This window comes from Littorina saxatilis, linkage group LG8 (assembly GCF_037325665.1).
Source record: "Littorina saxatilis isolate snail1 linkage group LG8, US_GU_Lsax_2.0, whole genome shotgun sequence".
NCBI classification, from domain to species: Eukaryota; Metazoa; Mollusca; class Gastropoda; order Littorinimorpha; family Littorinidae; genus Littorina; species Littorina saxatilis.
This window is the reverse complement of record NC_090252.1, coordinates 32,661,437-32,683,286: the sequence shown is the minus strand read 5'-3', so window position 1 is coordinate 32,683,286 and position 21,850 is coordinate 32,661,437. Positions and strand designations below refer to the sequence as shown.

Here is a 21,850-nt window from a genome sequence, read left to right as displayed (position 1 = left end):
AAATGTCCATGCAAAATAAAGTTTAAAAAGTAACACTATATCCACACACTCCACAGAAAAAAAGTTGCAATCTTGTAGCACTACAGTTACAATTACTTCTTGTGGTCTAGTCTTCCATAGTATAATTCAAAATTAAACTTGTGATATATTGTGTTCCCCTTCCTCGGATGTTGGACTCATTTGTGTCCATGTGTAGGTATCTTGCGTTAATTGTGTCCGAGTGTATTTATAGAGTTAGCCAGATATAGTAGCGCATTGTAGGTACCTTCCTTTTCGTATACATGATCACGTAAATCACAGACATGTCTGTACAAGTTTCACATAGAATACGATTATCCTTCCATGCACTCAAACACACAGCAAATCTAAACAGATTGGCTGTTTTTTTCCTGACTGTAAATTTTACCCTAATTGATTTTATAGACGTTAGATGCAAAATCAAATAATGTCTTTTCTGCACACACAAAACTAGACAGGCTTTTGATTGTTTATATGTTTCCAAATAGAAGAGTGCTCTTATTCTACACACAAATCTGGACAGACCTAACGTGTTTTTGTTACAGTATGGTCTGCACGGGAAGACATATGTCTGAAACTGACACCCGAAAAGTGCACACAACTCAAACATTGCTTCTCCTATACATTCCTGATACCGGCCCCGTCCTTCTTTTTCTTTTCAATTGAGCATTATGTGTAATCTTGTTGCAGCAAGATGTATTAGCGTACATAATACATTTTATACTTTTAATTTGCATTGTCTTAATTATTCATATTAAACGTGAACGTGTGTTGATTAAACTTTAAAACTTTGAAAATGTTTTTGAATACGTTAGCTGTGCACAATCAAACAATATTAATGAGAAAAAGAGATTGAAACTCAGTAAAGTTGAAGTACATTAGAGTTACGTGTACAATATTCACAACAGATAATTCACACATAAATCAAACAAAAACAACAGAAACATATGGCACAGAGAAAAGGAAACAAAAGCGAATCAGAAAACAAAATCAAAGAGGTGTACCAGAATGCAATCAGCACAATCCAAGTAACCTTAACAAATGTCCTTTTTGGAACAAAAAGTTAATCAATGTACTTACCAAACAATATATACAAATAGAATATTTCAAAGTCCACAAACAACTCCAACACACACCGGCACTGTTGGCCTAGTGGTAAGGCGTCCGCCCCGTGATCGGGAGGCCGTGAGTTCAAACCCGGCCGGGTCATACCTAAGACTTTAAAAAATTGGCAATCTAGTGGCTGCTCCGCCTGTCGTCTGGCATTATGGGGTTAGTGCTAGGACTGGTTGGTCCGGTGTCAGAATAATGTGACTGGGTGAGACATGAAGCCTGTGCTGCGACTTCTGTCTTGTGTGTGGCGCACGTGATATGTCAAAGCAGCACCGCCCTGATATGGCCTTTCGTGGTCGGCTGGGCGTTAAGCAAACAAACAAACCCTTTATACACGCTTTAAAAAGTGATTCAGTTATACCCTCAAAACAGTACTTGTTTTACCTAAATAAAAAACCGGTTCCAAACGAGGGAATTGTAAATGGGATATCAAAACACAGGCAATAAATTCATCTTGATAAAGATATTGTAAATGTGATTTTTGGAGAGATAATTACATAGATTGAAGAGTCGCATTAAACGAGCTGTGAATGGGTTGGGATAATCAACAGATACACGCGTTTAAAGGCCAATGCTTCGTATTATGTCTATCATTTCTACAAAAATGATACAGGACTGTAGTCAGGTAATGCGTCAAGTGGCAAAGAGGTTAATTTTTTATTATAACATTCAAAAACAACAAATAAAATAGAATACGTACATAAATTAAACTAAACCTAACTCGTTCATTGGACACGAAGCGCTTAAGTATTCACATACAAGAGTTGGATAGGGGATATAACCTCCCGGGTTCTTACATCTACAATGTGTGTATTGTGCACTGGTTTATTTTGATTCCTTTTGCTCAATGCTAAAATTGATACAGAACTATTTAGTAAGAAAGAAGAAATGTCTTGTGTAGCTCTATAATGTTGTGAATAGATATACAATAGTGGTAATTTCTTGTGTAATTATAACGTAAACGCCACGTGGAACGAACGGTATTATCTGAGTGTATATTCTTATATGTATTATACTGCATGTAGTGAATAGAATGTAGGAAGGAGTGTGACTGAGTGTACTACACAGTAGTGCCTTTGAACATCACATGAACACAGTGTGAATATCAAAGACCTTGAAAACAAAGAATGGCAATAAAAAAGGTGACATAATTGAGACGCCCCACACTCTGTTTCAGTTAATTGCTGAAAACAGTCGGCAGTTGACAAATCACTTATTTTCATTTGTGTACGACTCTACAGGGTCATTAAAGATTAACATGTACTTTAGTTCACAACTCTGCATCCATGTTCTGCAAGTCCGGTGCCTTCAGCTGAATGTCCCAAAAGCTGGTTGTTCAGACCTCTGTTCATAAAAAAAGGCTTTATAAGATGTCAATGTTTATATGTGAGTTGGGTAATTATATTAATTAATAGAATGTTCCGAATTCCAACAAAAAAAAGAAAAGTACATGGACAACGCGCATTTTCATTTGCTGCTGTTAAAACATGGAACTCCCTTCCTTATTCTGTCAGACATAGTCCATCCTATTCTTCTTTTAGATCAAATCTGAAAACGCACCTGTTCACACAGCATTTTCTAGACTAACCAGTAACTCCCAAACTGTCTGGTGACCCCTGCAGCAGCCAGTGATCTGGAAATCGTGTGCTGCTACTTTTTTCTCTTTTCCTTGTGCAAACTACAAATCGGTTTATCTAGTCAGATAAATGGATGTGCATAAGCACGAGCTTGGTTTTGTGATTATATCTGCGGCTTTTTTGTGTGTACGCCATGTATGCAGATTGTGTAGGTATATTAGTATTCATGTGTGAGTGCATGTGTATGTGTTGTATGTATGTGTGTGCGCCTGTCTGTATGCGTGTGTGTGTGTTTGTGTGCGTGTGTGTGTGTGTGTGTGTGTGAACGTGTGTCTGTGTGTCTGTGTGTATCTGTGAATGTGTGTGGTCATAGCATGTGTGTGTGTATGCGCACGCGTATGTGCGTGCGCACGCGTGTGTTTGTTTGCGACTGCATGGATTTAAACGATGAATTTGCTTTTGTACTCCTGTTCTTTTTGTGTATTAATGCTGTATTTTGGTTTTGTACATGTGTATAGCAATGTCATTGTAAAGCGCTTAGAGCTTCTAGGTAAGCGCTCTATAAGTTTCCATTATTATTATTATTATTATTAAATGAAAATGTATTATTACAATTTTCGAACGAAATATACTGTTCAAAAAAAGAAACGCATAGCTTGTAATATTTGGTTAATTTAGTTATATGGCTACAAGGATATCCACCAAACTGCAGAAAATGTTTATCTGGTCGTCGACCTTTCGTCCATTGCCACAAGTGAGCTCTGCACGTGACGCATGCGTTATCAGTGGCTACAATGTCAAAATTGCTCATTTGGCATGACCACTCGTCATGCTTCAGTGTAATCTCGTGAAACTCGGGGAATATTGAGCTCTCACCATGTCTTCCAAAACCCATAAAAGCGGATTGTTCGCCACAAAGAAATCAGACGACAATTCAGCGACGAAAGATGGCCCGATTGAGCAGAGAAGACCGCCAAATTGCATTGGGTCGTTTACAAGCAGGCCAAAGTCAAAGTGCAATCGCCAGGCACTTCCACGTGTCCCAGAGCACCATCAGTAGACTGTGGGTCAGGTTTCAAGCCACTGGCTCCGTTGCTGACTTGCCACGAGCGGGAAGACCAAGGGCGACAACTGCTGCTCACGACCGCTTCATACGGCTCCGCCACCTCCGGAATCGTTTCCTGTCGGCCTCATCTTCTGTCCAGGCTCTCCCCGGGCCACACCGATTATCGGACCAGACCGTGCGGAACCGCCTGCATGAAGCTGGTTTGAGAGCTCGCAGACCTCACAGAGGAGCTGTCCTCACCCGCCGCCATCGCCAGAACCGAGTGCAGTGGGGCAACCAGCACCTTCGCTGGACCGTCCGGAATCACTGGAGACACGTGTGGTTCAGCGACGAGTCCTACTTCCTGCTCCAGCGACATGATGGTCGGAGGAGGGTCTACCGGAGAGTAAACGAACGTTACGCGCCCAACTGTGTGGATGAGGCACCCGTTCATGGTGGTGGAGGCGTCATGGTGTGGGGGGCGATCAATACCGCTGGAAGGAGCACCCTGGTGCACGTCCAAGGGCGCATAACTGCCCAGCGATACGTGGAGGAAATTCTGCGCCACAACGCCCTTCCTCTTCTGGCTGACCAGGATGCCATATTCCAGCAGGACAACGCTCGCCCGCACACAGCACGACTCACCACCCAGTTCCTCACCGACCACCATGTCCAGGTGCTTCCCTGGCCATCCATGTCGCCAGACATGAACCCGATAGAACACCTCTGGGATGAATTGGACAGACGTGTGCGCAGGCGAGAAGAAGCGCCGGCAAATCACCGCGATCTATTGCAGGCACTTCAGGAGGAGTGGGACACCATCCCACAGCAAGATATACGGCATCTGATCCAGTCCATGCCCAGAAGGTGCTGCTCAAGGCAGTCACACCCCCTACTGACTTGACAGCCTCGGCACCCAATCGTATTGATTGACTGATTGATTTGAAGATGCAAATGAACTGTGTGTGCATTCAACTGTGTCCATACCAAATTTCAAACAAATAATCTAAATATTGGATTTTCTGTTAATTTTTTCGAAAAATAAAACAAATTTGGCAAGTAGCAACTATGCGTTTCTTTTTTTGAACAGTATATAAACAAAATCACAGTTTAACACAGTCTACCTTATCTTTTAAGGGAATCTGCTCATGGTCTGTTCACTGGTTCGGAGATTGAAATCTACGTTAACAAACACATGACATCTGCAAATTGTTAACAACACAATATTTACACAAACACATCGTGGGATGCCCTCCAGGAATTTCTAGTGCGTGTTGTCGGCTTCTGTGCATACAGGACGCAGGGATGCACAGTATGAAAAACTTGAGAACCATTGACTGCATTAGTCTCGATGTGCTCCAGTTGCACGGTCGCAGTGACTACATTCCGAGCTGGGAGTAGGGTGACCGGAGCCCTACTTCTGACATCTCCAGAGAATCGTACGGTCCTACCGGTGCAGCTGCTGGAAGAAAATGAGATTGATTAGCTACCGTAAACACTTTGCTGCAAACAGGAGCTCGGGGTTTGTCTCGGTTGACCAGAAGCCGCGAAAGTGTTTGTCATTTGAACTCGTCACAACTGAGAGGTGTCAACATTAGAGAGGGGGTCACACAACAAGCCAATCATCTTACAAGCTATATACACATTTCTTTTGTTTCTGTTGACGCCCGTTTGTAACTGGTTTGGTGCACACTTGTATAGTACGAGTCTGCCTTGTTTTCTAATTCACGATTGGTACCCATTCGCCCGTGCTGGTGAATTATAAAGGTACACTGACAAAGCATAATTAAAACAAACAAAAAAGCCACACAAAATGTGGCTACTTTTCCAAATCTACTGGTCGCTTCTTACAGACACTGGCTGTTATGCAACCTATTCTTCATTTGTATGGAGTAGATACACAAAAAAGTAAACAAAAATAAAATAAATATTAAAAAAATAATTCAGCTTACAATAAGATAAAAACTGAATTTGATAAGCTAGAAAAGGCCAACATAAAAGTACACTAAAATAACATGAAGAAAAATGAAAAAAGTATAAAGTAAAACTAAGATACATAAGCAAAATAGCATTAAGCAGATTGACAGTATTAGAGTAATGGAGCACATCCACCTGCTGCATAAGAAGTCTAAAAAAAAAAGCTCTGTTTACTCTGAAAGTGCACAGCGTGATCATTGCAGAATACGGTACGTAAGTACCATTAGAATGCAATTCCACAATGTACTTGCATAACAATGTGCACTGCCCAATTTAGTTGTTTTTTTGGTTTGAATTTGTTTTTGCTTCAAGTGAAAATGCTTTTCATTTCTCAATTGTTCTGACTGTCATATTCACGATGAAGGAATGGGCAATAGATTTAACTTATGTCAAGAAGGATCAAGGGTTACAATAAGTAACAAAACTCTGACTTTTGACGGAAGAATTTTCATTGATGTTAGTACAATGAACAATCTGGAGATGGAGAGTTAAAATGAACAGCAGGACATATTTATTACACAATAATATTTAAGTCACATCTTCGGGTCAAAGTCCAAACGACCGCCTGATGTTAACAATTTCTCCACTGCCCACTCAAAGGGAAATATTTAATCTGTAGCTTTGATAACTGTAACAGGGATGCTGTAATTGGGAAATTGAGGACTGCAACGACCCGCTGCATTGGTAAATTACACATTTTAAGGAAATAGTTCTTGTATTCTCTTCATTTGTCACGAGGCATACCACACCTATTATGTACATGAGCCCGAAACCGTAGGTGGGAAAGATACTTCGATCAGACAAACGAAAAACAAACAGATATATACTCAATTAGTGTGACGATGAATTGACATGCATACAGGCCGAGACCATACATTTGATGAACTGTAACTATCACAATTATCACAACATGGACCATGCAAGTGGTTTTCGCTGATAAAAACATGTTTTAAGACATAATATCATGTTAGAATAGCAATATAAACACAATTGTGTTTTTAGCGTAGCAATAGGGTGCGATATATTGACTCAAACAAGTATAATGTGACTCGTCGACATTATACTTGTCTCGTCTAAATATCGGACCCTATTGTTACGCTTAAAAAAATAATCAATTTCTAATAATAATGACGGAGAATCAAAGTATGCAAGGCAATGAAATATACACACCAGGGGCGTCAGCGGACTGGTTGGTTCCATTGGAGGCGGTCTGGCTGTTAACAGGATGCAGGTAATCATCAGGCTGGCTGTCAACAGCAGGTCTGGTTGGTGTTGCAGGCGATCTGCCAGGCCGTGATGTTTGTCCTGAAAGATAACAAAATAATTGACAAAATCTGAGAGTGAAAATCGCTTTGTGTTTCCCGAGTTTAAAGCATGTTCGCTAAAATAAAATAAGGAAAACAGCTGTCAGATTGAAATGTGAAAAATGTGACTTTCGACCACACTGCTCAGATTTCACACCCACCCATGCATCCCCCTGCCCAGCCCTACACAAACAGAGACACACACAGACACATCTAGGTGATAACATATGAAAGCAGTGCTTAGGTACCACCATGTCCATGCTGATGACAGCGTGGTGGCAAGGGGGCAGTTGCATCAGGAACCTCCTCGTAGCTGTGACCACTGACTCTTTCTGAGGGTCCGTCACCCTGGATATCTGCGTTGCGTGTTCTGGATACAGCGCCCTTGCGTTGACCTGTTCATCAAACATCGTCACGCGTTGAGTGAAATTGACTGGAATAAGTGCATATGTGTATCATGGTGGGGGGGGGGGGGGGGAGTGTGGTTTAGATATTTGTCTGCGCTTTTCTTAATCACAAGTCATGCATTACGATGATAATGCGTGTTGCCGCAGTCGTCAAATAGACCGCGGGAAGTTCACTCCCTATATCAACAAATGAAACAACTGTATGCAAAAAAAATCAATCAATCAATCATTTATTCAATAATACAACCACTCTGTAACAATCGACTAACATTATCACCACTACCACTACAGCTGGTGGTGGTTTAGAAGCTGCTGTAGCTTCTACTGTAGCTGATATTGGAGGAATAAAATAGAACACGAATACCCAAAGGTATGTGTCTATATGTTCTGGAAGTGTGTTTGTATGTGTTCTCATTTTGCACACGAGCCAAAAGAAAACTGTATGTATCGATTGGAGATTGGATTTCCCTTCTTTGAGTCATGTGACGTCAGAGGCCGACAAAACTTTATAATTTGGCTTTTCAGGTTGACCGAAACTTCAAAGGAACTCAAAAAAAACCGTCATGTGTTTGATTGCATGTGTGTGTGCTGTTCAATGTCAAAACAACAACAAAGTGAGTACATGACGTGTGTTTTGTAGTTTCTTTGAAGTTTCGGTCAACCTGAAACGCCCAAATATGAAGCTTATGTGTTTGATTGCATACATGTGGATTGCATGCATGTGTGTGTGTGCTCGTTCAATCGTCAAAACAACAACAAAGTCATGAGTACCTGAAAGGAATTCGATCGATACATAAATGTTATTTGCGTGTTTGACCAAAATATGACATTTTACACAGATCTCGACAGTCATTGTTCACCTCGACCGCTAGCGCGGTCTCGGAGAACAATGACTGTCTCGATCTGTGTAAAATGTCATATTTTGGTCAAACACGCAAATAACGTATAATGTTTCTTGCATTCAGATATTAAAGTATTATTGAATTAAATTGAATTGAATGGAATTGAATTGATATGGTTTTACCTCTTTTCCGCCGCCTGGTACGACGCGTTGTCACAACAATTGCGACACACAGGACTGCTGAGGCCACAGAGAAGGTGACGCACACAATGACCACTGTCCAGATGTCGTTGGCCTCGCCTCCATGCTTCCCTTTGTCTGCACATAAACGAGTTTTGAGAGTTATAAGTACAGGGAAACCTGTCTTTAACGGCCACCCAAGGGATCGTTTTAAAGAGGTCGTTATAAAAATGTGGTCGTTATTTACACATGCATTACAAAGAACACATTCGTAGGGGATCTTTTGTGGTGTTCGTAGTCGGCATGTGGAGGTGGTCGTCGGGGCAGCTTCGACTGTATTTGTACAGGTCAAGAAATTAGCAGCAAAAGGTACAGTTCCTAATCCTTCGCGTATACATCTGATTCTAAATCACCATAGAATGTCCAGGGTTTAATTGACACTTGCTAATTGCATCCTTTAATGTTGACAAAAACCAAGCTATGACAGCCTGAGTACTGTCTGCATAGAATAACATTTTAATTATGTATTTATATATCATTTATTTATTAAGTCATTTATTTCTTTACTTATTTAGTTAGTTAGTTATTCTTTTTTTTTCTATATTGTCCAGATTTATTTAATTTATTTGACACACTATACACATGTTGTATGGCCGGTTTTATTTCAAGTCTGTGTTGTTAGGTTCACGTCCAAATTCAGGAAGTCAAATCCTTTTCCCGGAACATGTCAATAACAAACAAAAAATAACCGGACAATTAGAGACAAGCTGATCACTGTTGTTTTGTTGATTATGAAAACAAAAGCAACAATTGCTCAAGTTTGCCAATGGCTGGCCTGTGTACATCAATACGTTGTCAAAAAAATACACTATGTATGCGCCTATGTGTGTGTACTTCTGCCTGTCTTTCTGTTCACGAGCATGTTTGTGCCACTTCCGTTCCACCCCTATTCTGTGCATTGTGTATTGTCCAGCCATGTCCGTTGAAGAACAATACAGCGTATTTATCAAACAGAACATAGTGTATCAAATCAAAGGAAGAGGAAGAGGGAAGTATTTGAGCGTGAATGCTTTTAGGAAGGAACACATTGTTTACTTACGTGAGTATACATGAAGTGTGAAGCTGACAGTAGAATGGACTGGGACACCAGCATTATCAGTAAAACCGTTGTCTAAAGTCAACCGCCATGTTCCTTCGTCATCTTCTCCAGCGTTCTTGACTTCAATCTCCAGTCTCAGATGGGGAGGAGTCCCGCTGATCTTTGTCTTACTGAGAGCAAAACGACATACAGACACAAATATGAAAACAGACACACTTACAAACATATAGAAACACATACAGACAAAGGTTCGGGCACAGGCACATACACAAGCACAGACAGACGAGCATAAAGAAACAGAGACAAACACTTACACACACATGCACGCACACGCACGCACGCACACAAGCACGCACGCACACACTCACGCACGCAAGCACACATATACACACACACGCACATTCATGCAAAGATACTGTTAGGGCCAAAAAGAAAAAATATGTCTGTTTCCGGTAACATCGCCGGAAAAAAAATAAGGTCTGTCGGTCGTTTTCTTATTTTTTTAATATTTTTTTTTACACGTTTTGTTAACGTCTTTTTACGTGTGTTTTTTTTCCCGGCGTCATTGGCCGCCATGTTGTTGTTTTTTTCGCGTGACGACGGAAACGGGAGGTAAGTCTCTTCGATTTCGAAGTCTCATCGACCGATTACCTCCCGGGGTTTTTTTTTTTTTTTTTTTTTTTTTTGTGTGTGCGAAAAGCGAAGAAAATGTTAGGGTCGGCGCTTAAAAATAGGGTCGGTCGGGTTACCGGAAACAGACATATTTTTCTTTTTGGCCTAGTCTGTTTTATCTGCAAATTTCAAAATAACGGATCGTCTCATTTTGATTGATCGCACTTTGTTCTGTCATATCCATTTCGGATAAAGTGTTATTGCTCCACTGAAAAGGACTTTGTACATGTCCAGCAACAAAAAAAAAAAACACGTCTGCTCTGCCAAGAATATGTGTTGCATTCGCATTTCCATTGGGCTATAGGCTTATATTAAATGACAGATTACTTCATCATAACGTAGATCTCGGAGCATTTAATGGATCAGAATCATCTTCCAGGAACAAATTGAAATAGTGTTGTTGTTGTTGTTGTCGTTTTTGTTGTTTTGTTGTTGTTGTCGTCGTCGTTGTTGTTGTTTTTGTTGTTGTTGTTGTTGTTGTTGCTGTATTTAACCACATATCGATCAAATAACATTTCTTGTAATGAATACCGTTTACATCTAACATTAGACTATTAAATACTATTCGCAACCCACCAGCCTTAACGGCTGACCTACTTAAAGTCGAATACTTTTACTTTTTTAAAACAGAAGGAACAAACGTTTTCACCGATCAACTGACATGCTCATTGAGGATGTAACATGAACGTTACTTTTTGTATGAAGAGCAATTCTCTGGTTCATCTGTCCTGGGCCTTTTCAACGTGCAATCAGTGAGGTTCTTGTAAGAAAATATGTCAAACTGGAACACTGCGCTGGACCCTGGTTGAACAACTGGCGCTTTTGTTTGGTTCACAACGCGCGGAGGACCTGCAGGGTACAGGAACGTCAATCAAAAATAGTTCATGTCAACCCTTTTGAAAAATGACAAAGGCTCAGCTGTGAGCTGTTACTTTAAAACAAAGTACGATTTGCGGTTATTTATGTCAGCGATTTATAAGTTCTCTAAAAGTGTAATAGTTGATATTAATTTGAACATCACCATTGTCGATATCACTTTTATCTCTTACTCACATGTATCCAACCTTTTATACGGGTTTAAGCTGTATCAGCATTGTACATTGGCATGATATGAGCAAAAAGGTGGCGTGATATTAACTGATTGCTAAGAGAAAGTTCATATGTTGCATAATGAATCCTGGTAACAGTTGTTCGTACATTTTGCGCCAACATATCTTCACTGTATTTGTTCAAAGTAAGCCACTGTGATATACAAAATGCTAGCGTAAAATTGAAATGAATACAAAATATAATCATCGTGAAAATTATGTGTGTATCGCACCACACTTACATTTCACCATCAGATTGACAGTTTGATACTGATGTATTCCCTCAGCTTTGCATCGGTACTGACCGGAATCAGTACACGTAGTGTTTTGGTAGAAGATGGTCGTGTTCAAACACTGGTCTTCAGCAGATTGTGTAAAGATGGTTCGATTCTCAGGATGTTGAATCAAAATCCGTCGTTTTGGGTTTCCGTTGACCCAGCTGCAGCTCACTTTCACGGTTTCATTTTCTCCAACTTCCTGCGAGGGGGTGATTTGGAATTCGCTGATTGTTGTCGGAACTGCTCAATAAGAAAAAAAAGGCTTAAGTTACGTTTTGAGGACATGCAGACCTTCCAACACGCTGTACTGCACGTGCTCAGGCAAACCACACACACACACACACACACACACACACACACACACACACACACACACACACACATATATACACACATACACATATACACACACGCGCCCGCACACACGCACGCTCGAACACACACACATGAACAGAACAAGAGTGGTATATGAACACATATATATGTATAGGTTACAACACGAGTGGTTTTTTATATGGCTTGTATTTCAGTCAAGACCCAGCGGATGAATATCATCGAGAGACACGAGCCTCTGGCGAGTGGCTCTCGATTGATATTCCCGCTGGGTCTTGACTGAAATACAAGCCATATAAAAAACCACGAGTGTTGTAATCTGTATATCCCATTCTACCATCAAACACAAAGTGTAGACTACTAGCGGCACTGTTGCGATCTGTGCAGGATAAAACTGTTGCCAGCGAGACTTAGCCCTTTTGCAACCTTAAACTAAGTGACCGTCGCTGAAAAAATAAAACGAATGAGTGCATCGATAAGTACGCGGTAACACTACTTTCAGACCATTTAAAAGCTTTAAGTAAAGGTTCATAAGTTGCAAGAAAGTAATGAAGTCGAATAGAAATTGCTTTAGTTGAAGCGCACAATTCTTTTGTTTTGCGTTTCAGGTCGGCAGAACGGGCAAAACGGGTTTGGGACCCATTTGGCTTACTCGATTCAGAATCGATTCCACGTTGTTTTTCTCGAACGTGTGTAATTAGGCTTATTGACAGAGAAGCAAATTTTAGGGAACAAATATGTAGGTTTAGATTTAACCATTTGCTCCCTATTTGAAATGTATCTACGTGATAAACTGTTTTGCGAGTGTGTTTGCATGGATGAACTTAAACTGGTATGGGTGTGAGGAAAACGCGACCGACACGACTCACGGGGGATAACCTGTCAAAGGCCGAACAGAAGCCGAAGGCCGCTCATGACACGTGTGAAGGCAAGTTTTGTCTGTTTTCTAGGTATTGTTTGATTTATGTCGGGATTTAAGGTAAGCTACTGATTCAGCGATGACTAAATTTGTTTCTCGATGCATAAAAAGTCAGGGAGCGATTGATATTTGCCCGTAAATAGCCTTCAAAGCTGAAAATGTCCGCGATCGAGCACCGGAAATGGCTGTTCGATGGGTTTTGCAAGAAGAAATGTGCTTTATTTCACCAAATCAGCTCGTATTTGGTGTGGGTACGGGATTCTAGAGGACGAAGGAGTCATAAGAGGTGCAAAGAAGTGCTATTTGGGAGTAGAATAAATCTTCCGAGACAGTAGACAAGAGAAGGTCATATTTGAGAGATGCGCGTAGGCCGATTGTCTTTCCGACAAGCGAATGATACAGCAGATTAATCATTCGTTTTGACCAGAAACCTAGTCTCTAGTTTTTATGAATGAGTTTTTTAATTAAAACAATCACGAGAACTCTCTCGCTTAGCCTAATGGCTGTTCGATGGGTTTCGCAAGTAGAAATGTGCTTTATTTCACCAAATCAGCTCGTATTTGACATCGGTTTGGTATATATATATATTTTCTAATCCTACCGCGAACTGGATAGCAGACGCGGCACGACTGTTGCACCACACTTTGAAGAGGATATAGCTTAGTTGGTAGCGCGCTGGATTTGTATTCAGTTGGCCGCTGTCAGCGTGAGTTCGATCCCAGGTTCGGCGGAAATTTATTTCAGAGTCAAATTTGTGTGCAGACTCTCTTCGGTGTCCGAACTCCCCCCCGTGTACACTACATTGGGTGTGCACGTTAAAGATCCCACGATTGAAAAAGGGTCTTTCCTGGCAAAAATTGCTTAGGCACAGTTAATAATTGTCTACCTATACCCTTGTGACCTGGAATAATAGGCCGTGAAAGGTAAATATGCGCCGAAATGGCTGCAATTACTGGCCGTATAAAATTTCATCTCACACGGCATCACTGCAGAGCGCCTAGAACTGTACCCACGGAATATGCGCGATATAAGCCTCATTGATTGATTGATTGAAGTAATCCCACACTTTGAAGTAAATTACTTCAAAGTGTGGGGATGTGCCCCACACTTTGAAGTAAACCCATTTTTTACTTCAAAGTGTGGGGGGATCTTCCCACACTTTGAAGTAAACTCAGTTTTTACTTCAAAGTGTGGGGGGATCTTCCCACACTTTGAAGTAAACTCAGTTTTTACTTCAAAGTGTGGGGGGATCTTCCCACACTTTGAAGTAACTTACTTCAAAGCGTGGGACTTTTGCATCGCCTGTTTGAGCCTGATGATTTTGTCAAAAAAAATGGCAAAGTCTTTTGGATGAGTGAACAGAAAAAGTGAGCGAGCCAAGAAACATAGGGATGTTTGTTATCAGGCTTTAAGCAATGTCCCATTGTTGAGTGTGACGAAAACTCGTGGTGACGATTTTAAAACATGTTGGGTCACGCATGGTCCAACCTTACATGGTCCAACCTTACATGGTCCAACCTTACATGGTCCAATCTTACATGGTCCAATATTACATGGTCCAATCTTACATGGTCCAATCTTACATGGTCCAATCTTACATGGTCCAACCTTGCATGGTCCAACCTTGCATGGTCCAACCTTGCATGGTCCAATATAACATGGTCCAACCTTACATGGTCCAACCTTACATGGTCCAATATTACATGGTCCAACCTTACATGGTCCAACCTTACATGGTCCAATCTTACATGGTCCAACCTTACATGGTCCAACATTACATGGTCCAATCTTACATGGTCCAATCTTACATGGTCTAACCTTACATGTCCAACCTTACATGGTCCAATCTTACATGGTCCAACCTTACATGGTCCAACCTTACATGGTCCAATCTTACATGGTCCAACCTTACATGGTCCAATCTTACACGGTCCAATCTTACATGGTCCAATATTACATGGTCCAACCTTACATGGTCCAACCTTACATGGTCCAATCTTACATGGTCCAATCTTACATGGTCCAATCTTACATGGTCCAATCTTACATGGTCCAATAATATATATATGGACCATGTAAGATTGGACCATGTAAGGTTGGACCATGTAAGGTTGGACCATGTAAGGTTGGACCATGTAAGGTTGGACCATGTAAGATTGGACCATGCGTGACCCAACATGTTTTAAAATCGTCACCACGAGTTTTCGTCACACTCAACAATGGGACATTGCTTAAAGCCTGATAACAAACATCACTATGTTTCTTGGCTCGCTCACTTTTTCTGTTCACTCATCCAAAAGACTGCCATTTTTTTTGACAAAATCATCAGGCTCAAACAGGCGATGCAAAAGTCCCACGCTTTGAAGTAAGTTACTTCAAAGTGTGGGAAGATCCCCCCACACTTTGAAGTAAAAACTGAGTTTACTTCAAAGTGTGGGAAGATCCCCCCACACTTTGAAGTAAAAAAATGGGTTTACTTCAAAGTGTGGGGCACATCCCCACACTTTGAAGTAATTTACTTCAAAGTGTGGGATTACTTCAAAGTGTGGTGCAACAGTCGTGCCGCGTCTGCTATCCAGTTCGCGGTAGGATTAGAAAATATATATATGAGCCTTTGCCAAAAGGTGCCATTTCGGACCCATGTATTTTTGGAAAGCAAGTGTAATTAACTGGATTACCCCAACATGTTTACATGTATTGTGCTTTGAAAAAGGGAGTTTGATGAATGCTTTTTTTTAATGTTTTGAAGCCTGTTGTTGTTGTGAATGTTAAATAAAAAATAAAATGTTTCAAACATACACCAGAAACGGCCCCGAAAAATTTTGGACATTTTGGTGTCCTCGGGAAATTTTCGATTTTTCATGGTCTGCATCACTTTATCGGTTTTAATCAGCGTATTTCATACAGTCTAAGCATGCAACTCTTAGTAGAATGTGCAACAATCGTAATTAGAACCAGAATTTACCGAAAACCTCGCCCAGTAAATACCCGGTTATTTTCGAAGGCCTCATGTCCGCAGACCAACTTGTTTACAGATTCGATTTTCGCCGGTCTTGGTGCTTTGAATGGCCGCCATTTTGGATGAAAACGATAGTTTCGTGTTCGAGGAAATAAAAGCAGTGTGTTGCATTTGAGTCAGAATTTGCGAAGTTATTGTATCTAGCAGCTAAAAAGAATCGATGGAGTTTAATGTCCGAAAGTAACGTTTGACACATTTTGTTATTTTTGCAATTTTCACAAAGAAGTTTCGCGAGTATTTTATACAAAAGCGTGGAAACCACTAGCTTTGCTTCTTTGGCGTTTCCGGTCACCGATTCGATTGAAATCATGGAGACGACGAGCCGTAAAGTTGAGAAAATATTGTACTGTCTGTTCAGGGTAAGGTGTAGATCTATACGTAACGTTTGACACTTTGTAGATCTAATGTTTGACACTTGCCCATAATTCTTCTCCCGACGAATTGAATTAGCTTATATTATCCCATGACCTGCCTCTTTATCTCTGTTAGCTGAGGAGGTGATTATTCTGAATATTCCATCACAACCATATGGATATCCTATGGATATCCCATCACAACCGAGTTTCGATCTCAACTGTCATTGGTCATTGTCTTTGATTTCAGAGTACAATTGAATAATTTATGGAGGTCATCTGCATATTCAGAGTTTACAGATGGACTACTTTTTACAATTAGTCAAGTTTTGACTAAATGTTTTAAGGTATAGGGGGGAATCGAGACGAGGGTCGTGGTGTGTGCGTGTGTGTGTGTGTGTGTGTGTGTGTGTGTGTGTAGAGCGATTCAGACTAAACTACTGGACCGATCTTTATGAAATTTGACTTGATAGTTCCTGGGTATGATATCCCCAGACTTTTTTTCTTCATTTTTTCTTATAAATGTCTTTGATGACGTCATATCCGGCTTTTCGTGAAAGTTGAGGCGGCACTGTCACGCTCTCATTTTTCAACCAAATTGGTTGAAATTTTGGTCAAGTAATATTCGACGAAGCCCGGACTTCGGTATTGCATTTCAGCGTGGTGGCTTAAAAATTAATTTATGACTTTGGTCATTAAAACTCTGAAAATTGTAAAAAAAAAAATTTTTTTTATAAAACGATACACATTTACGTTCATCTTATTCTCCATTATTTTCTGATTCCAAAAACATATAAATATGTTATATTTGGATTAAAAACAAGCTCAGAAAATTAAAAATATAAAAATTATTATCAAAATTAAATTTTCGAAATCAATTTAAAAACACTTTCATCTTATTCCTTGTCGGTTCCTGAAGAGAGAGAGAGAGAGAGATAGAGAGAGAGAGAGAGAGAGAGAGAGAGAGAGAGAGAGAGAGAGAGAAAGAAAGAAAGAAAGAAAGAAAGAAAGAGAGAGAGAGAGAGAGAGTGAGAGAGAGAAAGAGAGAGAGAGAGAATGAGAGAGAGAGAGAGTTTGTTTGTTTGTTTGTTTGCTTAACGCCCAGCCGACCACGAAGGGCGGCCACACACACACACACACACACACACACACACACACACACACACACACACACACACACATACCTAAAGTGTGGATGGTTACCTAAGAGGCGGCACTGGGTGTAGTGCCTTTCTAGTGCACTTGCACTACAACAGCACTGGGTGCAGTACTCGCTCCGGCATCGAAGAATTTTGCACTAAAAAATGCACAAAATTTGACCTATTTCGTCGCCTATAGAGGACGGAAAGAATGTCATTTTGAACATTGTTATGACATTCTTTCCGTCAAAAAAGTCAATTTAACGGTGTTAAATGAAGCGACCATCCACACAATTAGGTTGCCATCCAGAGTTTAGGTTGCCATCCACGTGTGGATGGTTGCCTTATGGTGATTTAGGCAACCAAACCTGTGGAAACGGGGGTACACACACACACACACACACACACACACACACACACACACACAAAACCCGACCGACTGAATATGTAAGTGATCCACGCGTGAAAACCAAAACATAACAGCGCGATGACAGCCAACATTTCTATCCCCGACTGACAAACAGTAACACTGCATGCAAACTGACTTGGGTCAACGATCAAACCAGCACGGCCCGAACTGAATTTGTTGCGCTGCCATTATCGTGCGCAATTCTGGTAAAAATATAAACCCGGTATGCCGAATTGAGTATAACGAAAGTCGATGTCATATACATGATACACAAGGATATTTTAAAATGACTTTAAATTTTAAAATGTAAAAGCAGATAGCAGACCTTTTTATAAGCAATTTGAATGACTGAATGTCTACATACAAGTCGAATGACGCCGTCCATTATGCTGACAAATGGGAACTAGCTATGCGCATGAATTCATTGACATGAATTTCGACTGCGGAGGCTTTTGGCAAGCTGAAAACAGGCACGGGCAGGTTTTAGTGGAAAAAGTACGTGTTTTTAATGAAAACGTCGGAGTAATGGGATAAATAGCTTACACACTCCGAGTTCTGATTATCTTGCATATTGTGTAACCTATATACAACTGCTTGCTACTTTTGGAGGCAAATTAGATTGAAGAAAAATTCGATCCTCTGTTTTGGTTAAAGGAAAAGTCCAAGGTTTAGGGTCACTTTTGATATGTTGACCCTCTTAATTCATCAACCACAAATTCGTGTGTAAAAATGAACACAGAAATCAAAAAAGTATACTTTGACTCGTTTTTTGGTTGTTCTGAATCGTTCCATCGCGCGCGCAGTCTTGGCTCATGACCTTGTGCACATACGTGTGCTACGTCACGAGCCTTGAACAACAAACATGGCCGGCTCAAGCAGTGAGGAAGACAAGTGGAATACGGACCGGTTTTCAGCCAGCCTGAGGTTTTAGCGTGCCCGTTTGAGCCTCTTCGTCGTCAAAATGCTGGTGAGGCCACAAGGAACTGCTTGAAACAGAGCCAGCATAAGCAGCAATACGAAATGGTATGTGATTCTCTTTGTTGTGATGTTGACACACTACTAGTCCGTAGTCGCTACCTCTTGCATGCTAGATCGAAGTCAGGTGTGTTTTTCACAGATCAGTTGATGTGCTTCCACAGATCTGTAAGCATGTAAAGATCATTGATTTATGCTATTATTTCAGGCATCTGGTGTTGTTTATTTTCCTATCTTTAATCAAGGATTTCGTCCTTGAACTGCCCAGTTTAGAATAAATGTTTCCACAGTGATGTTCACACGCGACTATCCTTATTTTCTCTTGGAATTCTGAGTAATTTTTCAGTCACCCAACAAAACATGTAGACAGCAAGTTAACATTGCGCAAAGTCTGTTTCTTGCGGACAAAACTGCAATTATCCTGGTATTTTTATTTGCGACAGTAAGACACTACATGACATCGACACCACTAAATGGGGGTGGGCTGCTTTCATGTGCTAATACTAATAGTGATCCTGACATTTTTCTTGCGAAACGGTCAAAGGGAAGTAATAAATGAATTTAGTTTTTTAAACGAGCACACGTGATTTCCGATCTCAAACTAGATCTGAAATCATAAGATTTTCTGAGCAGTGGCGAAACGCTGATGGCTAGTGATATCGCAAGCCGTTTTGGAAGCAAATAAGCACTGTCAGACATATGCTGAAACACGATTACAGCAGTTCAAACTTTTTGATCATTGATTTTTAGGAGTACGCAATGTCGGACAGTCACACTACAAAAAGACAATGCGTTAGTGCATAGATCGGTATTCTCAAACGTCACGAACAGACAGTACGTTGCTACTATTTTACTGTGGTCACTGAATCTCACAGCCCAATTGAAAATGTGTGGTAAATGCCGAAAAGCAATCATATGAGATTCACTCAGTGGGACCTTGAATCTAACTGGGGTTAAATCGGGTTATTGACTCACATTGCATGAAATTTCAAACTGAATATATATACATTACATGTACTACTGTTCGTGTTGTTTTTGTGATCCAGTGCAATTTCTGTGTATACCTTAGAATCTCAAGGTAATTTTTGAACGGGGCATACAGATGATACATGTTGCCATGATCACAGAGTGATACGTGTATTTTGCTTATCAGGTGTCAGTGCAGAAACTCCAAGAGGGAACGAAATTCAAATATCTGGAAAACCTGGATGAGGAGATAGACAGCCTAACAGCACATCCTCCTATGTTTGCTCGGACATCTACTAGATCTACCTTCAAACTGCATACTATGCGTACACACAGGAATATGGACGACTCAACATTGATCAAAATGGGTAAGTAACACAACACAAACAGATGATTTCCATTATGATATATTTATTTATCTGAAAGTAAAATTGACAACAGAGTGTACAATTTGTTTTCAAATACAAAAATATCACATTGGGTTAAAAAAAAACACCATCATATATCATTAAAACTATTCTTTATTTCTAAACACATACATATCAGCATAGTTTATTCATGTAAACATCCTCATTTCGGTTCCCAGTCTATCTGAAATCAAGGTAAGATATATGCCCCAAAAAATAGCGATCACACAGTGCTTCAGCATGAATTTGAAAACCTGCTCTACGTCACATTGACACAGTGTGTCTTATGATTCTATCCATCCTCTCCAAACAAACACGTACACGTTTTCTCTTGTACGAATGTCGCTCAAACTAAGCTGCTGTTTTATTCTGTCTTGCTTTGCAGGAAATACAGGCACGTCGCTTACCCATAACAGGCAGCTGGTGCGCTAGCGAGTGGGGTTTCTCGGCAGAAGCATCAGAGTACCATTACCAACCTGTGCAGTCAAAACAATCAGACATACTTTCCCAAACGGATGAAGAGTGGGGTTCAAACTCCCTGAGCTACAGAAGGCTGAAATATACTTTTACAAATCGTGTGACTGTGTTGAACAGATTCCTGCATGGTTTGAAGATGATACTGGGTTGTCACGTGGTCCGGTACATGGTTCACATTCTGCAACATTTTGTTACAGACTTTTTGCACTGTTGGTCTACTCCTGCATCAGGTAGTCAGTCCATGAGCCAGTCAGCATAGCCTGTGTCCAGTATTGTCCGTTTGCCTGTTGCCTGAAACATGGTTGTTTGGAAGTAACTAACGATCTCTGCACACATTTTAACATGTGAATAAGAACAGAAAAAGTTTGTCAAAAGTATACATAGTTTAATTTGCATTTACTTCAAGGCCAGACTTTCTTCTCGTTCATTATTTCTTCATAAAGATTCTGAAAATTAACAAAATGTTTCCCCCTATCAAGGCCTCCTAACTTTTTTTTTAAATGCAGGTCGGTTTGTTGTCATCTGTGCATTACTACCTCTTGCCACCCGTGCGGTCATTGCCACCAGGTATCTCAACAATCAAACCGTCTATACAGGCTTAAAGGCACGTCCTTTTTCAAAACAGGATTGCTCACTACACAGATCTGCGAAGACTCTTACAGAAAAAAAAATCTCTTGACTTGAACATATACCAGGAATAAACATCCTGACTGGTTTTTGGAGCTGCCGGGATTTTTTTAGGGAATGTTTTACACGTGTGGCGTTAAAGAAATTAATTCATAAAATTCTACATTCTCAAAGAGAGTACCCATACAGAGTGTTCAGTTCTGGTATTTTTCAAAACGGAAGGATGGCCATATCCCATGTAAAAGCCTGGTAAGATTTGAGATTTTGAACTCAATCGTTTACACGGGAAGGGCTGTCCATTTAAGAGGACGCATCCATGCCTGGATGAGAAATACACTGATAACACAGAAAAAGCACGAGTTTAACCTGCATATTCACAAAACTGGTTCAGAGGCCCGGTAAAGGGAACACATGTTAGTTATTTTAAGAGAACATCACGAAGACCTAATTATTAAATTAAAGCCTTTCTGCACGAATGTACATCTTTTATGAATTATATTCTAAAACGCCACATATGTGTAATTCATTCCACACACAAAATCCAGCTCCAAGAAGCAGTGAGGCTGTTGATTATTGGTCTGTGTTCAAGTCGACAGATGATTTTTCCTGTGTAAACTGAGCCTTGGC

General features: G+C 40.5%; 1 long non-coding RNA gene across 1 annotated transcript; it reads left to right on the top strand.

The window, feature by feature from the left end:
* The first annotated feature begins 18,513 nt into the window (after positions 1-18,513).
* On the top strand, positions 18,514-20,642 carry LOC138973336 (uncharacterized). The gene is made up of 3 exons (XR_011457969.1): positions 18,514-18,794; positions 19,900-20,080; positions 20,505-20,642. It is a non-coding gene; the product is annotated as an uncharacterized lncRNA (long non-coding RNA).
* Positions 20,643-21,850: the final 1,208 nt, after the last annotated feature.